Here is a 15574-nt window from a genome sequence, read left to right on the forward strand (position 1 = left end):
TCCTATTCACTGACATCTAGTGGTTTAAAAGCGGGTCTGAAGGAATGTCTTCATTACTGCTCGTCACCGCCTCCTCAGCTGTGACTCCTCAGCTGTGACTCCTCGGCTAGCAGAATGCGACTGGCTTGACAGCTAGTGTCACCGTGGAGACAAGTCCCCTGCTGCTCAGCTCTTGCGTAAATCTGTGAAAGCGACGAGCACGACCGGCCCGGTGTGCCCACCGAGGGATATAGTTGCAGACAGGGCTGAAATGCACTGAGAGGAAGGGATAGAGGGAATGAGAGAGAAAGAGAGAGCGAGAGAGAGAGAGAGAGCGAGAGAGAAGAAAAGTGAGACAGAGGGAGGGACTTGATACCCTTTGTTCAACAGGCAGAGAGGTGGTGGGGTCACTATCAACTAACACCCCAAAAGTCCACAAACTGACATTGCACACTTACAGCCAGATCCAAATTTAATACACATGCGTTAACACGTTGCCTAAATGCATTGGTTTTAATCTGAGATTTGCACTAAAATGTGAGGTATGTGCAGAGATTTTACATTTGGGTTTGGCCCTTAAAGGGGATTGCCAAATCCATTTCAGGACTTTTAAAAGAATGACACTTAGCCATTGATTCTTGAAGAATATAACTTATGCACGAGCTTAGAACAACTGTCGTAACCCATCAGAACCCCAAATATAAGCTTGTTTTGTTTACATTGCAAACAATGTTCTTGTAAACAAATGCTGTATAGCCTCCAAAAAACATGGATGGTCAGTCTCTGCATCCATAGCTCTGTTAATCAATTCGAGAGTGTTTACCAAAACAGGTGGCAGGGTTTCTGCTTTATTTTTCTTTGAATACTATCTCTAAAATCTGGATAAACTGACTAGATTGGTATGTGTCTGAAGAGATGTACAGGACAAGATTTTCCTAAAGTGTTTGATGATTTGATGTAACTAATTTATAGTATTTTTTTAATAGTTGTCCCACATTCGTCATTTTAAAAATAGGAGAGGACAGAATTAGACCAACATCTTGTCAGAATTTGAACTTTACATCATGACACCAATATAACCAGACCACCTATGTTTAAATGTAATTTATGAAGAGATGTTACTATGCAGTGAGAGAGGTACAAGAGATTGAGTGGAGTGGCTGGCACCATCACCCTTTGACTGATCTTACATTTAATAGCCTGTAAACACAGCCATGAAGTTTACAGTGTGAATTAAATGTACAATTTTGCGATACTTCATTTTACTGTCCCTATTAATCCGGTATTTTTTTTTTTACCGTGTGACATAATTACCTAATAAATACTCGTGACCTGTATTTTGGATTCTTTGGAATTTGAGACATACTGTACATTTTCAAAGTGAAAGAAAATTAAATTTCCCAAATGATATTTTCTAAATTAATACATAAAAAAATGTCTTACACCTTGTTATGCAGCCATTACGGCTGCGAATCATTTTGAATACGATTCTACCAACTTTTAGGGCAACGTAACTCCCCTCGTGTCAGCCCATGTTGACTCCAATGATTCCCGCAGTTGTGTCAAGTTCACCTGGTCAGTCTATAAAGTGTTCAATAGGATTTATTGGACTCCTCTGAGGTTGAACGGAATAGGTTTGACAGAATCCAACCAACGCTGGAGATGTCAGTCAGTTACAGGTGATGGGATCCATATGTTCTCTGACTGTCCCAGCTTGCGTACCTTTTGGCAGAAGGAAATGGAAAATATTGGGGATATTCCGGGTACCACAATACTTGGAAATCCTGAATATCAGGATATTGATAGACTGAGAAGCTTGTGTTTAAACTGGCTAAAGGTTGCTCTAACCACAGCCAAAAGAGTCATTGAGACACTGGAGGGAGAAGAACCCTCCCTCGTATAAGGAATGGTACATAGACTTAGCAGAAACGGCTTCATATGAAAGATTGATTTATAAAATTCACGGCAAACTCAATCACTTTTCTGACAACTGGGGACATTTTCTCTCCGAGATAGAAAGAGAAAACAATATGTAATGGCCTGGTAGACTACAGACATACTGTGCATAGATGACTGGTAGGGGTGGGGTCTTTTAATTAAAAAGAAAAAAGAGAAAATAAATGAAAATAAAAATCATTTTGTTGTAATAGCTGTTATGGAGATGAGGAGGGGGTTGTGGGTGAACAATTTAAAGTTTGTTTCCTTTTCTACCTTCTTTATTGTATTTATAGTCATGTCTGTCAAGTTATTGCTTAGTGTTAAATGTAATTCAATTGCGTTGTTATATTGTGAAAGGAAACAATAAAAAGTGTAATTACAACCAACAAAAAAGAGCAGGTGTTCGTAATGTTTTGTAAACTCAGTGTATATCCTTTGTTGTCAAAATTGCTCAGTAAATTTGGTTGGGAATCAATGACGGACAGCGATATTCAAACCTGGTCCCAGATTTTCAAGAACACTCAACACCTCTTGGAAAGCCATTCTGGTGTGTCTTTATTCATTTGTGTAGTTGTACACTGAAAAATAAAACTTGATCCCAGGGTTAGGTTTCCAGAAGACTGAGGTGGGTTTTCCTCTAACTTTTTACCTGGGCTTTGCTCCTTTTATATCTTTTTTTTCATCTGGACAAACTCCCCAGTTTCTGCCAATGACAAGCATACCCATAGCTCTGTATTGTGTTCAATTTGACCCAAACCTGTGGTTTTGTGTTGTCTTGCAGTATTGCCTTATTGCAAACAGAACGGATGATTTGGAGCGGATTTAAAAAAAAATCAGGCTTCCTCCCTGTTACTTTTTCATACAGGCCTGTAATATGGAATGAAGGTAATGTACATTTTTGGGGATTTAGGCAGCAAAATGTGAAGACTGTGCAAGGGGTGTGTAGACTTTCACTAGTGACTAAGTATCGGGTATCTATTGTTACCACACAATGCAATGGTCAGGTGAGTACTGTGTGAGAAACAAAAATGTTTTGAAAAGACACCAACAGTATTGTTGTGTTGCATTGGTATCCAAATCCCTGCAATGAAAATGTAGGTACACTCCACGTCAGTGATTCTTAAAAACCTCTTAAGGATCGGACACGTTCTTCCAATTTTCGCCTAAAAGGACATAGCCAAATCTAACTGCCTGTGGCTTAGGAACTGAAGCAAATATATGCATATTCTTGATACCATTTGAAAGGAAACACTTTGAAGTTTGTGGAAATGGGAAATGAATGTAGGAGAATATAACACATTAGACCTGGTAAAAGATAATACAAAGGAAAAACATACATTTTGGTATTTTTCCATCATCTTTGAAATGCAAGAGAAAGGTCACAATGTATTATTATTGGTTAATTGATACATTTTCAAGTCCATAACTGTGCACTCTCCTCAAACAATATCATGGTACTATTTTACTGGAATAGCTGTAAATTGGACTTGATTAACAACAATGTAAGCTTTCTGCCCAGTCAGATATGTCTATGTCCTGGGAAATGTTGTTGTTACTTGCAATCTCATGCTAATCACATTAGATCAACCATCCTGCAGGGGGGCCACTGATCCTGTAGAGGTTTTAACCAAACCTAATAGATTCTGGTCTTATTCTTCGTAGTTTCCAGTCTAACTAGTCACCTAATCAGGTTTCAGGTATAACCCAGATGCAGACAGTGTCGAAGAAACAAACGTTTATTTCTAGTACAGGGGCATTCAAATGACAGGTCAAAGACGGGCTGAGGTCAGTAATCCAGAGGGGGTGCAGAAGTTCCAGAATTGCAGGCAGTCTCAGGGTCAGGTCAGGCAGGGGTCAATAATAGAACGGTATAGGACGGCAGGCTCAGGGTCAGGGCAGGCAGAACGGTCAAAGACTAGAAAACAGGAGCAAGAACAGACAGGCGCAGGGGAACAAACGTTGGTAGGTTTCGCAAAACAAAACAAACTGGCAACAGGCAGAGAACACAGGTATAAATACACAGGGGATAATGGGGAAGATGGGCGACGCCTGGAGGGGGGTGGAGACAAGCACAAAGACAGGTGAAACAGATCAGGGTGTGACACATAAGATTGTACAATCTCAAAATATGGTTAAACGGTTTACGTCCTGCACATTCCCATCCACCTTATGCTTCAATACCAATTTTCCAGTTGCATAAAGTACCAGCCAAACGTTTGGCCACACCTACTCTTTATTTTTACTATTTTCTACACTGTGGAATAATAGAAAAGACACCAAAACTATGAAATAACACATTTGGAATCATGTAGTAACCAAGAAAAGTGTTAAACAAATATTTAGTAGCCACCCTTTGCCTTGATGACAGTTTTGCACACTCTTGGCATTATCTCAACCAGCTTCATGAGGTAGTCACCTGGAATGCTTTTCAAATAACAGCTGTGCCTTGTTAAAAGTTCATTTATGGAATTTCTTTCCTTCTTAATGCGTTTGAGCCAATCAGTTGTGTTGTGACAAGGTAGGGGTGGTATTCAGAAGATAGCCCTATTTTGTGAAATGCCAAGTCCATATTACTCTAAGACAGAGTCAGTCAATACGGAACATTTCAAGAACTTTTAAAGTTTCTTCAAGTGCAGTCGCAAAAACCATCAAGATGAAACTGGCTCTCGTGCGGACTGCCACAGGAAAGAAAGAGTTACCTCTTCTGCAGAGGATAAGTTCATTAGAGTTACCAGCCTCAGAAATTGCAGCCCAATAAATGCTTCACAGAGTTCAAGTAACAGACACATCTGAACATCAACTGTTCAGAGGAGACCTCGTGAATCAGGCCTTCATGGTCAATTTGCTGCAAAGAAACCACTAAAGGACACCAATAAGAAGTGACTTGCTAGGGCCAAGAAACACGAGCAATGGACATTAAACCAGTGGAAATCTGTCCTTTGGTCTGATGAGTCTAAATTTGAGATTTTTAGTAACAACCACCGTGTCTTTATGAGACGCAGAGTAGCCATCCCATCTGGTTTGCGCTGAGTCAGACTATCATTTGTTTTTCAACAGAACAATGACCCAAAACACACCTCCAGCCTGTGTAAGGGCTGTTTGACCAAGGAGAGTAATGGAGTGCTGCATCAGATGACCTGGCCTGCACAATCACCCGACCTCAACCCAATTGAGATGGTTTGGGATGAGTTGGATCACAGAGTGAAGGAAAAGCAGCCAACAAGTGCTCGGCATTTGTTGGAACTCCTTCAAGACTGTTGGAAAAGCATTCCTCGTGAAGCTGGTTTGAGAGAATGCCAAGAGTGTTCAAAGCTGTCATCAAGGCAAAGGGTGGCTACTTTGAAGAATCTCAAATCAAAATGCTTTCTTGGTTACTACATGATTCCGTACGTGTTATTTCATAGTTTTGATGTCTTCACTGTTATTCTACAATGTAGAAAATGGTAAAAATAAAGAAAAACACTTGAATGAGTAGGTGTGTCCAAACTTTTGACAAGGGACATTAATAAGGGATCCTGGCTTTCACCTGGATTCACCTGGTCAGTCTATGTCATGGAAAGAGCAGATGTTCCTAATGTTTTGTATACTCAGTGTATATGAACCATACAGGCTCATTGAAGACCACATTTTTTAATAACGTCCATAGTGTATGTTTCATGAAAACACATTTAAAGACTGATGCCTATTTAGAAATGTTGAGGACAGCATTTTCAGAACGCTTTATTTTCTAACGTTTTCAGTTTTCAGAGTCCTGTTCCAGACACAATGCTCTGTCCCACTGTATCATATTTCTCTGAGCCTCTTTTCCATCTTCAAACATCCATAACGTTGACTATGCTGATGGCGTTGTTGATTAAGCTGCTGTCAGGCACGCCACGTTCCCGAAACATACTAATATTCTGTTCCAGTTCTGTAGTATCTCTTTTATGCTAACCATCTCCGTCATCAATCACCTTCTCCTCAAACGCTCTCTCCTTTCAGCTCTGTCTGAGCTGGTTACTGGGTCTTACTCCAGTTCACCCCTCTCTGAAATTCCAATCTATTTCCCAAAGGTTTTAATGGAAGTGAAAAGTCTTGCTCTGGTGTGGTAGGTCCCATAACTGTATTTGGTTATAAGACTTAGTATCAAGTACTGTTAAGTTAAAGTGGTTACCTATGCTCAGACCATCCATGGAAAGGTGTCTTACAAACAAGTCCTCAACGTAGGTCAAGTTCCTCAGGCTCATGGAGGTCAATGCTTGACTTAACCTCTCTGGTACAAGTGGGACGCAAGCGTCCGACCTCGAAAACAGCCAGTGAAATTGCAGGACGACAAATTCAAAACAGCAGAAATCCCGGAATTAACATTCCTCAAACATACAAGTTTTTTACACCATTTTAAAGATACACTTCTTGTAAAATCCAGTCACAGTGTACAATTTCAAATAGGCTTTACGGCGAAAGCTCACCAAACGATTATGTTAGGTCAGCACCTAGTCACAGAAAACCATACAGCCATTTTCCAGCCAAGGCTAGGGCTCACAAAAGTCAGAAACAGCGATCAAATTAATCACTAACCTTTGATGATCTTCATCAGATGGCACTCACAGGACTTCATGTTACACAATAAATGTGTGTTTTGTTTGATGAAGTTAATCTTTATGTCCAAAAACCTCATTTGAAATTGGTGTGTTATGTCCAGAAATGCATTGTCTCAAAAAAACATCCGGTGAAAGTGCAGACAGCCACATCAAATAACAGACATTCTCATCATAAACATTGATAAAAGATACAAGTGTTAAACATACGAATACAGAACTTCTCCTTAATGCAACCGCTGTGTCAGATTTCAAAAAGGGTTTGCGGCGAAAGCACACTTTGCGATTATGTTAGGTCAGCTCCAAGCCACAGAAACCCATACAGCCTTTTCCAACCAAGGAGAGTGTCACAAAAGTCAGAAATAGCATTAAAATGAATCACTTACCTTTGATGATGTTCATCTGGTGGCACTCCCAGGTCTCCATGTTAGACAACAAATGTTTGTTTTGTTCAATAAAGTTAATCTTTATGTCCATATACATCCGTTTTGTTGGTGCGTTTAGTTCAGAAATCCAAAGGCACAATGCGTGCTCTCAACACCAAGACGAAAAGTCAAAAAAGTACAATTAAAGATGGTAGAAACATGTCAAACAATGTTTAAAATCAATCCTCAGGTTGTTTCTGTCATAAACAATCCATAATATTTCAACCGGACAAAAGCTTCGTCAATGGAAAAGGTAAACAAGAAATGCGTGCTCCCGATCACGTGCTTGGTTCATGTCAAGAAATTTCCACTGTCCTCTTATTGAATTTGGTGTATCTCCCTCATTTTTCAGATTAAAAGCCTGAAACAATGCCTAAAGACTTGTCACATGTTGAGGAAGTGAACTGGGTTCTAAGTCTTTGTATGGTGGATAGGCTTTCAATGGAAAAACAGCCTTTCAAAACAATAGTACTTCCTGGTTGGATTTTCCTCAGGTTTTCGCCTGCCATATCAGTTCTGTTCTGCTCACAGACATTATTTTAACAGTTTTGGAAACTTTAGAGTGATTTTTATCCACATCTTTATCCAAATCTACTAATTATATGCATAACCTAGCTTATGGCCCCGAGTAGCAGGCAGTTTAATTTGGGCACGCTTTTCATCCGGAGGTGAAAATACCGCCCCCAGCCCAAGACAGACTAACTGGGTCAATTGGATTAACTTCTTCATGTGGCGTCACCTCACACCTTGGTTGGCAACATTAGATTGTCTGTATGTCTATTTCCCCCCATCCACCAGTAGTGTTGACACATCAGTGTGATGCCCAGCCACTGAATCTCACATTACAGATGTGTCCATGTCCTAGTTTTTGTTTTATTGAGATGCTTTACACGATTAAGGTTCCAGGAGTTTCAAATGTCCTAGCTAACCTCATTGTTTCTTTACGTGTTTACCCATAGTTGCTCATGCTCAGACCATCCATGGAAAGTTGTCTTACAAACAAGTCCTCGATGTAGGTAAAGTTCCTCAGGTTCTATACCTCCTCTTGGAGGTCAATGCTTGACTTATCACGAACTGGGTCAATTGGATGAACTTTTTCATGTGGTGTCACCTCACGCCTTGGTTGGCAACATTTGATGTTCTGTATGTCACTTTCCCACCCATCCACCAGTACTGTTGACACATCAGTGTGACATTACAGAAGTGTCCATGTTATAGCTTTTTTAGAGAGATGCTTTACAGGAGTTTCAAATGTCCTAGCTAACCTCATCCACTCAACGTTCCTTTGATCCAGACACCCCCAAATGCCCCCACCTCTTCTTCTCCAAGGGCATGTAGCATCTATTCCTCAATGCCAGAAACACGTATAATAGTAACTTAGAGCACCCCAAGAAAACCTCCCCAAATTACAAACTCTTAAATAAATTTTTATATTACTGTAATATTGTTCTAAAAGTTTGGTTTGAGGTTTTCTTCAAATCAGCTCTAACTTCGGGAAAACAATCCCACAACGCCCCATAATCAGCATCACACAGTGAGGAAATATAAATACACGATCATCCTTTATATACTAAAAAAAAAAAAAAATCTTGTTGGTTAGTAGTATGGAGCTAGCTAGCAATTGCATTTTTATTCATCAAGAAGGCCAAGCTTTGTGTGATAGTAGGATGTAGCAACACTTGTTATACAAATGTGAGTATGCCTACATGGTCACGCAAATTAAACACTTCATAAAAAGTGAGATACACTTGTGAGGAAGAGGTGGGAAAATTGGGCAATCTGTGGGGCACATTTCATCCTTGAGAACTTCCACGGCTATCAACAATGAAAGGAAGGCTTCAGCAAAACACTGCTGTCCATACCAACAACGTGGCTTATAAAGTATCACAAACAGCCAGCAGAGACAAAGCATTATCAGGGCCTCGCCGGGTAAGAGAAAAGAGCTAGCTTACTACCTCTATGCTAACGTTAGCTAGCTATAGAGCTACCACATTTAGCTCACGTCTTCCATCTAAATAACACGGATTGAAGCTTAAGTAACACACACGCTTCAGCAATGTATTCGATTGTGGATCTGCTGGCATTTTGGAGAAAGTAGCCAGGTATTCTTAATGAAGGGGGGGGGGGGGGTGGATTTTGCTCAATGGGATAGTTGATTTCGGGAGCTTGCCGCATGAGTTGTGTTTTGGGAGACGCTGGCTGTCTGCGCACTCTGTGTGTGTGGATCGGCTCTATAGTTTCTACAGAGCAGCGTTTCTTAATGTATGGGTCGGACCTGTTGATGGTGGGTCACGACGTAAATGTAGAATTATTTCATTCATTACTGGAATTGATTTGGCCAAGCTGCAACTGAGAACTCGGTTGAGTGCGCTCTCTGCTCAGTTTGGCAGCTGTGTGAGAGGGCGATACCCATGTGCTTTGCGGTTTTACTTGATCTTTTTTTTCCTACTGTTTTGTTGAAGATCACTCCGCGACCCACACGCTGCCGCGCTGTCGTTCAAACCACTGACTTGTTATCCCCACTCGCCATCATGAAATGGACTCATTCTAGCCACGAGTTCCGACACAGCTTCGTCGTCATGAAACTCCAAATACACTGATGACTTTTTTGTCTCTGTCTTACAAACTCTGAGAAATAATGAGGAGCGCCACACCACGTGTAACTGTGTTGTATGTGTCGAACTGCTGTGCTTTATCTTGGCCAGGTCGCAGTTGTAAATGAGAACTTGTCCTCAACTGGCCTGCCTGGTTAAATAAAGGTGAAATAAAATTTTAAAAATGTGTTTTGTGTGGTGAAGTGCTTAGTAATGAGTCTCTCAAAATGAACACGTTAATAAAACGACACATCCTGATCAAACAACCAGGCACAACATGACGGTAAACCCAGGGAGTTCTTTCAGAACAGGGCAGAATGGTTCAGGAAACAGTGCTTCGAAAGTGGGAAAGTAAGTCAACTAACAAGGCATTGTTGTCATTTTATAACAGGTGATGAAAAGCAGAAATAAGGGAGTACTATCTCTCATAGTCGTAGATGTGAGTTTCTCTTTCAAACAATCCCCATGGCCTTGTAACGTTACACAGCTAATAGCTAACGTTAGCTAACGTGCAACCCTAAGAAACGGTACAGATGAAGATGAAAAGTGATCAGGCCTACTGTACATTTTACTGTAGAAATGATTGTTGAAAACAAGTCTAGGTTGGAACTGTTGCTGTTACAAGTAAAACTTTATTTGATCCTGAACTGGAATAAACTGATTGACGCAAGATGCTTTTTGAGGCAAACACTCACACAGTTCTGGGTTGCTCATCTGCAGCAGGAAGCGGTCTGTCTGACTGAGAAAGCAGTAGATGTTCTGATCCAGTTTGGCACCACATAACTATGCAATTCAGGTTTCTCAAGTACAGAAAGAGTGTCAATGCTGAGCATGACCTCAGTGTTGCACTGTTAAAAACGGAGCCCAGAATAGACATGCTTGTTGGAAACTTCAACCAGCCACACACCTCTCACTGTGTGTATGTGTGTGTTTTCTTGTCTACATCTGTGTGATGTGATCAATCAGTTTATTCCAATTCAGAATAAAAAAAAAAGCTATTTTAACAGCAACAGTTCCAACCTAGACTTTCTATCAACAATAATTTATACAGTAATTATTTATCTGTACTATTACTTAGGGTTGCACGATCAAAAAGCATGTGTGTGTGTGTGTGTGTGTGTGTGTGTGTGTGTTCAGTTATACATCTGTGTGAGGTGATCAATACATTTATTTCAGTTCAGAATTAAATTATTTATTGTATTTTGACAGCAACAGTTCCAACCTAGACAGGTATGTCAGAGTGTTGTTAATGGGGAAAAATAAACATGAAAATATATTTATGGGTATTTAATTATTTGTTTGTCTATACTGCATTTTTTTTAGGCATAAATGTATTGACATTTACAAATAGTTGCATATTTTCCTACGCTTGGGTCCCAGGAAAACACAGAATTTCTCATTTGGGTACCAGGCTGAAAAATTGTAAGAACCCCTGATATAGAGCCTTCCTGCGGGCTAAATTGAAATGTAACACTTTGGTCATGGATCTGATCACAGATCTGTGGTCATTTTGGAGAAGTCTTGGAGACAAGCTTTATTTCGAGGGTTGGATTGTGGATGTTGTTAATTGGGAAAGTACATATTTTTAAAAATCTTAGAATCAATGTTGTTAAAGAGGTATCAGCTAACGCTAGCTTGCTATAGCTAGCTATCCTCTTCCTCCATTTCTGAATTAATTTGTGGCTGTTCCTTTCTAGCTGGTAAAAGGAGTGAGCTAGATTTTGTTTGTGTACTGCCATATGTCGATAACATAGCCGAGTTTGTCACTGGTATGGAATATTAAATATGAGATAAAACCAGGGAGAGAGGGAGGAGAGACTTCACTTTCTGTTTCATTTGCTGCTGGCTTGATCATATTCAATCAAATACTTTTTTCCACATGTACACTGAACAAAAATATAAACCCAACATGCAACAATTTCAACGATTTTACTGAGTTACAGTTCAAATCAGTACATTTAAAATAAAATGAATTAGGCCCTACTCTATGGATTTCACATGACTGGGAATACAGATATGTATCTTTTGGTCACAGATACCTTAAGAAAAAGGATCAGTGGATCAAAAAACCAGTCAGTATCTAGTGTGACCACCATTTGCTTCATGCAATGCAACACATCTCCTTCACATCGATTTGATCAGGCTGTTGATTGTGGCCATTGGAATGTTGTCCCACTCCTTTTTGATGTCTGCAAAGTTGCTGGATATTGGCGGGAACTGTAACATGCTGTTGTAAGCGTCGATCCCGAGCATCCCAAACATGCTCATTGACTGACGTCTGGTGAGTACGCAGGCCGTTGAAGAACTGGGACATTTTCAGCTTCCAGGAATTGTGTATAGATTCTTGCAACATAGGGCCATGCATTATCATGCTGAAACATGAGGTGATAGCAGTGTATGAATAGCATGACAATGAGCCTCAGTATCTTGTCTCTGTGCATTCAAATTGCCGTTGATAAAATACAATTGTGTTCGTTGTCCGTAGCTTATGCCTGCCCATACCATAACCCCACCGCCACCATGGGACACTCTGTTTGCCCCAGTAATGTACTGGGCCGTACGCACTACTCTCTGTAGTGCCTTGCGGTTGGAGGCCGAGCAGTTGCCATACCAGGCAGTGATGCAACCAGTCAGGATGCTTTCGATGATGCAGCTGTAGGATCTGAGGACCCATGCCAAATCTTTTCAGTCTCCTGAGGGGGAATAGGTTTTGTCGTGCCCTCTTCAAATCAGTCTCTATTTGTGTCCTTGGTCATAGCCTAACATATGGAATGTTCTTATAAAAGTTTCCTAGCCATGAAGTTACCAAGTGTCCATATTTTATTCCTTTACCGTCATCTTTACAGTTAGGAAAACAACTAAATCTGGCAAGACTGCAAAGAAACAAGCAAGTAAAGTACACAATACAGAAATTAAGCCATGCTCTAAAAAATGCTGTGTTAAAAACAGCCTAAATATAGGACAGAACACAGGCTGGGTTATCTTGACCCAGTTGGGTTGTTAGGATTACCCAAACATGGGTCAATTTAAGCATTAGTTGTTGTTTTTATAACCATCAGTTTGGTTGACCCAGCATCTGGATATTTTTTTTAATGAAATCCATTGGTTAATTTCAGGTGTGGCTCATTAGGTTTTTTTTTAAATGTTATTTTATGAAACCTTAATTTAACTAGGCAAGTCAGTTAAGAACAAAATATTATTTAAAAATGCCTACCACAAGGAAAAAGACCTCCTGTGGGGACGGGGGCTGGGATTATTATTATTAATAAAAAAATACAAATAACTTGTAAATATAGGACAAAACACACATTACAACAAGAGAGACAACACTACATAAAGAGAGACCTAAGACAACAACACATCATGGTAGCAGCACAAAACATGGTACAAACGTTATTGGGCACAGACAACAGCACAAAGGGCAAGAAGGTAGAGACAACAATACATCACGCAAAGCAGCCACAACTGTCAGTAAGAGTGTCCATGATTGAGTCTTTGAATCAATGAAGAGATGGAGATAAAACTGTCCAGTTTGAGTGTTTGTTGCAGCTCGTTCCAGTCGCTAGCTTGCAGTGGACTGAAAAGACGAGTGACCCAGAGATGTGTGTGCCTTGGGGACCTTTAACAGAATATGACTGGCGGGTGTTGTATGTGGAGGATGAGGGCTGCAGTAGATATCTCAGATAGGGGGGAGTGTGGCCTAAGAGGGTTTTATAAGTAAGCATTAACCAGTTGTGTGGCTTTGAGAATAATTTTTGGTCACCCACAAGAGTAAATGTCATTCCTGTTCATCATGTTAAGTTTGTACATCGCAATGTTAAATTTTCCTTTAATATTTTTGCACATTATAATATATACATCTATAACATTATTATTTATGTATCCCAACATTGAGCTATGCATACAGTGCCTTGCGAAAGTATTCGGCCCTTTTGAACTTTGCGACCTTTTGCCACATTTCAGGCTTCAAACATAAAGATATAAAACTGTATTTTTTTGTGAAGAATCAACAACAAGTGGGACACAATCATTAAGTGGAACGACATTTATTGGATATTTCAAACTTTTTTAACAAATCAAAAACTGAAAAATTGGGCGTGCAAAATTATTCAGCCCCCTTAAGTTAATACTTTGTAGCGCCACCTTTTGCTGCGATTACAGCTGTAAGTCGCTTGGGGTATGTCTCTATCAGTTTTGCACATCGAGAGACTGACATTTTTTCCCATTCCTCCTTGCAAAACAGCTCGAGCTCAGTGAGGTTGGATGGAGAGCATTTGTGAACAGCAGTTTTCAGTTCTTTCCACAGATTCTCGATTGGATTCAGGTCTGGACTTTGACTTGGCCATTCTAACACCTGGATATGTTTATTTTTGAACCATTCCATTGTAGATTTTGCTTTATGTTTTGGATCATTGTCTTGTTGGAAGACAAATCTCCGTCCCAGTCTCAGGTCTTTTGCAGACTCCATCAGGTTTTCTTCCAGAATGGTCCTGTATTTGGCTCCATCCATCTTCCCATCAATTTTAACCATCTTCCCTGTCCCTGCTGAAGAAAAGCAGGCCCAAACCATGATGCTGCCACCACCATGTTTGACAGTGGGGATGGTGTGTTCAGCTGTGTTGCTTTTACGCCAAACATAACGTTTTGCATTGTTGCCAAAAAGTTCAATTTTGGTTTCATCTGACCAGAGCACCTTCTTCCACATGTTTGGTGTGTCTCCCAGGTGGCTTGTGGCAAACTTTAAACAACACTTTTTATGGATATCTTTAAGAAATGGCTTTCTTCTTGCCACTCTTCCATAAAGGCCAGATTTGTGCAATATACGACTGATTGTTGTCCTATGGACAGAGTCTCCCACCTCAGCTGTAGATCTCTGCAGTTCATCCAGAGTGATCATGGGCCTCTTGGCTGCATCTCTGATCAGTCTTCTGCTTGTATGAGCTGAAAGTTTAGAGGGACGGCCAGGTCTTGGTAGATTTGCAGTGGTCTGATACTCCTTCCATTTCAATATTATCGCTTGCACAGTGCTCCTTGGGATGTTTAAAGCTTGGGAAATCTTTTTGTATCCAAATCCGGCTTTAAACTTCTTCACAACAGTATCTCGGACCTGCCTGGTGTTTTCCTTGTTCTTCATGATGCTCTCTGTGCTTTTAACGGACCTCTGAGACTATCACAGTGCAGGTGCATTTATACGGAGACTTGATTACACACAGGTGGATTGTATTTATCCTCATTAGTCATTTAGGTCAACATTGGATCATTCAGAGATCCTCACTGAACTTCTGGAGAGAGTTTTCTGCACTGAAAGTAAAGGGGCTGAATAATTTTGCACGCCCAATTTTTCAGTTTTTGATTTGTTAAAAAAGTTTGAAATATCCAATAAATGTCGTTCCACTTCATGATTGTGTCCCACTTGTTGTTGATTCTTCACAAAAAAATACAGTTTTATATCTTTATGTTTGAAGCCTGAAATGTGGCAAATGGTTGCAAAGTTCAAGGGGGGCGAATACTTTCGCAAGGCACTGTAGGCTCTTGAGAAACTCGTACACTTGTGTAAGCCTCATTAAAGTTTCAATAGTGTCAGTGTTCAACCGTAACATGTGCTAACAACAGAACAGATGAACCGGAATTACATTTACACTCACGGGTGGTCAAACAGAACGATCTGAAAGCCACGCCCCTACTAAGCTACACCTCCAGTTTTATCATCTGACACGCTGGGTCATATGTCAATAACCCAGCACCCAGCATCAATAACCCAGCACCCAGCATCAATAACCCAGCAGTTTTTAAGAAAACAACCCAACTAAGTGACCCCCCCCAACCCAGCGTTTATTATAGTGTAGAACAGATATTCATTTTGATTAGTATAATGAGTAAATGTGTTGCACATTGATGCCAAATTCCTCTTATTCCCGTTTGACACTTTCTCTTCTCTCTCCCTCTAGTCACAGAGAAAGCACCCGTCTATGACACCCAATGTTCCAGAGCCAACATGCCGCGCTTCTAAAACATAAGGATGTGCACCTTTTTCAGCAAATTTTTTAAAATATGGAATAAT

The sequence above is a fragment of the Oncorhynchus mykiss genome, chromosome 16 (assembly GCF_057628025.1).
Source record: "Oncorhynchus mykiss isolate SJ-2025 chromosome 16, ASM5762802v1, whole genome shotgun sequence".
Classification (NCBI taxonomy): Eukaryota; Metazoa; Chordata; class Actinopteri; order Salmoniformes; family Salmonidae; genus Oncorhynchus; species Oncorhynchus mykiss.